Below are 7,515 nucleotides of genomic sequence, written 5' to 3' on the forward strand. Positions count from 1 at the left end.
TCAAAGTGTTGGTGTTGACCTTGAAAGCCCTAAATGGTCTCGGTCCAATATACCTGAAGGAGCGTCTCCACCCCCATCATTCTGCCCGGACGCTGAGGTCCAGTGCCGAGGGCCTTCTGGCGGTTCCCTCATTGCGAGAAGCAAAGCTACAGGGAACCAGGCAGAGGGCCTTTTCGGTAGTGGCGCCCGCCCTGTGGAACGCCCTCCCATCAGATGTCAAAACGATAAACAACTACTTGACATTCAGAAGACATCTGAAGGCAGCCCTGTTCAGGGAAGTTTTTAATGTATGATATTTTAGTGTCTCCTGGTTTCTATGGAAGCCGCCCAGAGTGGCTGGGGAAACCCAGCCAGATGGGCGGGGTACAAATAATAAATTATTATTATTATTATTATTATTATTATTATTATTATTATTATTATTATAGCATATGCAGTGCCGGGGTGCAAAAATCCGCCCAGCGGTGGGGGGGGGGGCATTTAGTTCTGCTACCCAGACAGCTCCAAAGGAGAAACAGTGAGGAGGAAGGAGCCCATGGGCTGAGGGATCGGACAGAACTTCTTGCCAGACTCTCCAGGACGAGTCTGGAAGGTCAGGGAAGCGCGGCGGGGACCGTCATTTTCCTGCTCCCTGGATGGAGGCAAGGGAAAAGGAGAGAGCGCGTGGGAAGAGGGAAAGGAGCGGGGAATGAAACGTTTCCTCCCCAGAACTAAACTGTTGGCTTGAAGGAAAAGGCGAGTTTGGCGAGCCTGGCACTTGCCCTCCCGCTCGGCCGCCTTCCTGCCTGACGTGGGCTGCCAGCTCTCTTCCAGTTCTTGAGCTGGAGGGAGAGGCAAATATTTCATCTTCTCTGCTAGATCAACTTAAAATCCAGTTATGTCAGTGTCAACCTTGGGTGTTTTTACACCTGAGGTTTTTCTCCTTTTCAACTGTTTTATAACCTGCTTTTCAGCTTCAAAACAAGCTCCTCAATGTGAGAAACAAAAAGGTTAATAAAGGCTTATACAAAAATAAATTAAAACAAAAATCATGATGGCAATCAATGAACAGAACATTGATCACAAACTGCCATCGAATAAATGTTACAAAAAAAGAGACTCCACATGGACACCTCCTGATGGACGCAATACCACACGAGATCTGTACTAAAATATCCTCCTGATGAAGTTAAACAACAGATCAACAAAGCCAGACTGATAACCTGCTGCAAGACAGACCCAAAAGCGAAAATAACACAACACCACTAGTAATCTCATACAGCTACAACAGTTCAACAATTCATCATACAACCTCTCCTAGACAATGACAGTTCTCTTTCTCAAGGTCTGGGAGGAAGACCTTTCATTGCCTACAGACAGCCACCCAATCTTAAACAACTCCTCACCCACAATAATACAACAACCAGACTTAACATGGACACTGGTACCAGAGCCTGCAATAAACCCAGATGCCAACTTTGCTGCCACAGACACCCAGACAACACCATTACTGGCCCCAACAACATCAAACATACCATCTCAGGCCTTCTAACATTGTATATGCCATCAAATGCCAGCAGTCCCCTTCAGCTCTCTATATTGGACAAACAGGTCAAACCCTACCTACACCAAAGCATAAAGGTAAAGGGATCCCTGACATTTAAGTTCGGTCACGAACGACTCTGGGGTTGCGGTGCTCATCTTGCTTTAAAGGCCAAGGGAGCTGGCGTTTGTCCGCTTCTGCAGACAGTTTTTCCGGGTCACGTGGCCAGCGTGACTAAGTTGCTTCTGTTGGAACCAGAGCAGCCCATGGAAACACCGTTTAGCTTCCCGCCAGAATGGTACCTATTTACCTACTTGCACTTTGACGTGCTTTCGAACTGCTAGGTTGACAGGAGCTGGGACTGAACAACGGGAGCTCACCCTGTCACGAGCATTCAAACCGCCGACCTTTCTTTTTTTTTATTATAGATTTTTATTAAAATTTTCCCATAAAAAAACTCCAATCATATCCATTTACACATCACATATTTTAACTTATTGGACCTCCCTCAACTTCTCTGACAATCATTCGTAGTTCAAATCCTGTCTTCACATTCCTTAATTTTAATATTGCCATTAAATACTATATTTCTATCCTTGCTTGCCTTCTAACAATATTCCTTGTATTTTCACAAAGCTTCTTTAAAACACACTAGCGTTGTACAGTCCTCACATACAGTTTTCAAATACTCCGTAAATTTCCCCCAGTCCTCAAAAAACCTATGATCCTTTTGGTATCTGATTTTCCCAGTTAATTTATCCAGTTCTGCGTAGTCTGTTAATTTTGTCCTCCATTCTTCCAAAGTCGGAACTTCTTCTTGTTTCCATTTTTGGGCCAACAATGTTCTTGCTGCGGTGATTGCATACTGAAAAAGTTTACAGTCTCTCCTATTTATGTCCATTCTTGTTATTCCCAACAGAAAGGTTTCTGGTTTCTTAACAAAGCTGTATTTTAACATTTTCTTTAGTTCATTGTATATCATCTCCCAGAACCCCCTTACTTTCTTACAATCCCACCACATATGCATAAATGTGCCTTCTTTCTCCTTACATCTCCAACATTTGTTACAAGTTTTGTAGATTTTTGCTAATTTTACTGGTGTCATATACCACCTATATACCATCTTCATTACATTTTCTTTCAATGTGACACATGCTGTAAACATCAGGTTTTCATTCCATATTTTTTGCCAATCATCCATTTCTATGTTATATCCTAAATCTTTGGCCCATTGAATCATAACTACTTTTACTTCCTCATCCATTGTATGCCATTCCAGCAAAATTTTATACATTTTGGAAATTATCTTACAGTCATTATTCACAATTTCTGTTTGAAATTTTGAATCTTTTTCTTTGTACCCTTTTTCTTTCACTTCCTTTTTAAACATTTCACTTATTTGATAGTAGTGCAACCAATCATAAACGTGTTCTTTTACTTGTTCATATGGCTTTAATCTCCACTTCCCCCCTTCCTTCACCACCAAATCTCCATAGGTAATCCAGTCACTTCTCATATTAATTTTTTTGACACCTATGACCTCTAATGGGGATAACCAGTGTGGGACCCCCATTTCCAATATATTTTTGTATCTGTCCCAAACTTCCAATAACGATCTCCGGAAGATATGATTTTCAAATGATTTATAACCCTTTTTCTTTTCTTTCCAAAGATACGCGTGCCATCCAAATCTGTTGTCAAATCCTTCCAAATCTAGGAGCTTTGTATTTTTAAGTTTAATCCATTCTTTTAACCAGCAAAGACATGATGCTTCATAGTATAACTTCAAATCTGGCAGGGCAAAGCCTCCTCTTTCTTTTGCATCTGTTAATAATTTATATTTAATTCTCGGCTTTTTGCCCTGCCAGACATATCTTGAGATCATCCTTTGCCATTCTTTAAAAATCGCCGCTCCTTTTAATATTGGTATCGTCTGAAATAGAAATAACATCTTTGGTAGCACTGACATCTTGATCATTGAAATTCTACCCCAAAGGGATAATTTTAGTCTTTTCCATACTTCCAGGTCCTTCTTAATTCCATTCCACACCGGAACGTAATTGTTTTGGAACAGATCAATATTTTTTGGAGTTAACCATATTCCTAGATATTTCACCTTTTTAGCAATTTCAATACCCGTTTGTTGTTGCAATACCTCCATCATTGTTTTTTCCATATTTTTGGCTATAATTTTGGTTTTTTTCCTGTTTATTATAAAGCCTGCCACCTCTCCAAATTTTTCAATTTCCTCCAGTATCTCAGCTGCAGTCTCCGTCGGATCTTCTGCCATCATAACTAAGTCGTCAGCAAAGGCTTTAACTTTATATTGATTTTGGCTTACTGTCACCCCCTTTATGCTTTCATTTTTCCTTATTGAATCCAGTAAAACCTCAAGGACCATTATGAATAGTAGTGGTGATAACGGGCAACCCTGTCTAGTACCTTTAGAAATTTTAATTTCTTCTGTTATCATATTGTTCACTATCAACTTTGCTTTTTGCTCCGTATATATTGCCTTTATTCCATTAAAGAAATCGTTCCCCATTTCCCTCTCTTCAATATTTTTCAACATAAAGTCCCATGATACGTTGTCAAATGCTTTTTCAGCGTCCACAAACATCAACTATGCTTGTTTCTCATTCCTGGCTGTCAGATACTCTAAAATATTTATAACATTTCTCACATTATCTCTCATCTGTCTGCCAGGAAGCAAACCACCGACCTTTCGATCAGCAAGCCCAAGCGGCGCAATGGTTTAACCCACATAAATGGACATAAATCTGACACCAGGAATCACAAGACAGAGAAATCAGTAGGAGAACACTTCCATCTCCCAGGACAGTCAATACAAGATCTCAAAGCAGCTGTATTATTACAAAAGAATTTCAGAAACAGATTTGAAAGATAAGTTGTTGAATTACAACTTATTGTTGTTATTTAGTCGTTTAGTCGTGTCCGACTCTTCATGAGCACATGGGCCAAAACTATGGAGAGACCTGGTATGAACAGAAAAATTGGATTCTTGTCTCATTACACATGCTAAAGCTATTTTTGGTCATCTGCAAACTATCCCTTGCTTTTTCCTGTAGGACTAATTGCAGTCATTAACAGTTGTCAACAGGTTTACCATACCCATTGATCTAGATCAGGGTTCAGCAACCTTTTTCAGCCATGGGCCAGTCCACCGTCCTTGGGTTATTTGTGGGACTTAGGAATTCGCTCATTTCCTCCCACCACACCACACCTGAAGTGCCTTTTCCAGTTGTCAATAATGCCCTGTTAAAAAAACCAACCATTAAAGGTAAATAATATAAATCAAATGCAGCCAGGGTACGTCTTGTTTGCATTTCTCTGTCAGTGCCCACTTTTGCGCCTGCCAGGTCTCTGCGGGCATCACTCACCTGCTCCACACTTGGGTGTCACACTACCATCAAAGAGAAACTGCAGCATAGCTCAGTGGCAGGTGTGGTTGGCACACAGTGGTGAGTTGGCCAAAACTGAGCCCAGGAGCAACTCTCCCCTCCTGTGGTTTCTGCAAAGAGACGGTGAGAGCAGGCCAGCGGCTCATCTAGTCCAGCAACCTGTTCTCACAATGGCCGACCAGATCCCTAACCCTGACCCTAATCATAAAACCCTAACCCTAAACCCTTAACCCCTAACCCCAACCCCTACCCCTATGCTTAACCCCTAAGACTAAGACTCAAAGCTTCTCGAAGCTACAAACATGAGTCTGACCAAACTGCGGGAGGCAGTGGAAGACAGGAGTGCCTGGCATTGGGGTTGGGGTCATGAAGAGTCGGACACGACTAAACGACTAAACAACAACAACAAAACTAAGACTAAGCCAGAGCTAAGCCTAACCCCTTACCCCTTACCCCTAACCCCTAAAGCTGGTTTCCTGAACTTGCTCTCATACCTTCCACCCACCAACAATGGGCTGGAGCAAGAGCCTGTTTCAAAGCACTTTGCAAATTTGGAGTAACTAAGCCTCATTAGCTCAAAGACAGTCATTACCACTCACCTATAACTCTTGAAGCCATTGTGTGACTTTGACAGCCATGAGGCAATAACCATTGAAGATAAATAATATGAACCAAATGCAGCCAGGGTACGTCTTGTTTGGGTCTCTCTGTTGATGGGCCATTGGTCTGATCCAGAAGACACTTCTTACATTCTCATGCTGAGAGAAACAGACAGACAGACAGAGAGATAAATACCGTATTTTTTGCTCTATAAGACTCACTTTTCCCCTCCCAAAAAGTAAGGGGAAATGTGTGTGCGTCTTATGGAGCGAATGCAGGCTGCACAGCTATCCCAGAAGCCAGAACAGCAAGAGGGATTGCTGCTTTCGCTGCGCACCGATCCCTCTTGCTGTTCTGGCTTCTGAGATTCAGAATAATTTTTTCTTGTTTTCCTCCTCCAAAAACTAGGTGCGTCTTGTGGTCTGGTGCGTCTTATAGAGCGAAAAATACGGTAGATAGATTCTCTCTCTGTTCTTTCCATATCATTCATTATTTAACTAATTTATGCATCACCCTTTAAAAAGGGGGTTCTCTTAAAATACTGTGGGTGCAGATCATGTAAGGCAGAGAGCAAATCACATCTTTCATAAAAATCTTTCATAAAAAGAAAAAGAAAATGTAACTTCTCATGATGAAATAAAAGGCAAACCAATGGGCCTCCTTACCTGCCAGCTCAGTGACCTTACACATTCCTCCTTTCCATATCCTTTTCTGAACTCCTCGTGATTGGGACAGAACCTCGCTGGCATGCTCATCAAAGCACACACTTTGCTCCAAGAAACCCATCAGCCAGCAATCTTTTCCAAGAGACTCATCCTCCTTGCTGATCCTGAAACATGAGATCCAAGTGTGTTATGAAACATTGACATTCCCATAAAAAAACTGGGATTGACCATTGTGGGGTGTGAGAGCTGGTACAAATTACTGGGCTCCACTGGTTGGAAGGGGCCCCAGGGTCTTGTTCTCTTGCCCAAGTTTTATGCAATTCTTTTTTATGATTATTTTTTATTGTTTTTCCATGTTTGTAACAAAACAAACACAATACCAATATAAAACATACATAACATGAAACACTCATAATAAAAAAGATACAAAAAGAAGTACACATTACTCAAAAAAAGAAACATAAAAACATTGCTTTCAATACCTAATTTAACTTCATTGTATCTCCTTGTAGCAGTTCTCCTAAATCTTAATTCTAATAATATAAGACCCATTTAATTACTATCTTCTATTTTTTTATTAATTCTAATCCCTATTGTTTTACAACCCGTTATTGTTATAATCCTCCTCCTATTTGCTACTTCCAAGTAACTTCCATTATCTTATATTACAAAATTTAGCCAAATATTCTTTAAATCTCTTCCAATCTTCTCGAGTCTTCTCCTCCTTCTGATCACGGATTCTTCCAGTCAGGTCGGCCGCTCCAAAAAGTCCAACATCTTCATCTGCCATTCTTCCATTGTTGGGATTTCTTGGGATTTCCAGTTTTTCGCCATTAGCAGTCTTGCCGCAGTAGTGGCATACAAAAACAATCTAACATCCTTTTTGGGCAATTCCAGACCTATTATTCCAAGTAGAAAGGCTCCTGGTTTCTTAATAAATGTATTTTCCAACATTTTCTTCAACTCGTTATAAATCTTTTCCCAGAAGTCTTTCACCTTGGGACACGTCCACCACATATGATAAAAGGTACCTTCTTTTTCTTTGCTTTTCCAACATAAATTATCATCTGTCTGATAAATCTTTGCTAACTTTACAGGGGTTAAGTACCATCTATACATCATTTTCATAATATTTTATTTTAATACAGTGGATGCAGTGAACTTAACCCCTTTCTTCCACAACCAGTAGCCCTGTTTAGGGAAGCTTTTAATGTTTAACAGGTTATTGCATTTTAATATTTTGTTGGTAGCTGCCCAGAGTGGTTGAGGAAACCCAGACGGATGGGTGAGGTATAAACAACAACAA

This window comes from Podarcis melisellensis (genome assembly GCF_964234715.1).
Source record: "Podarcis melisellensis genome assembly, chromosome: 7".
Lineage (NCBI taxonomy): Eukaryota > Metazoa > Chordata > Lepidosauria > Squamata > Lacertidae > Podarcis > Podarcis melisellensis.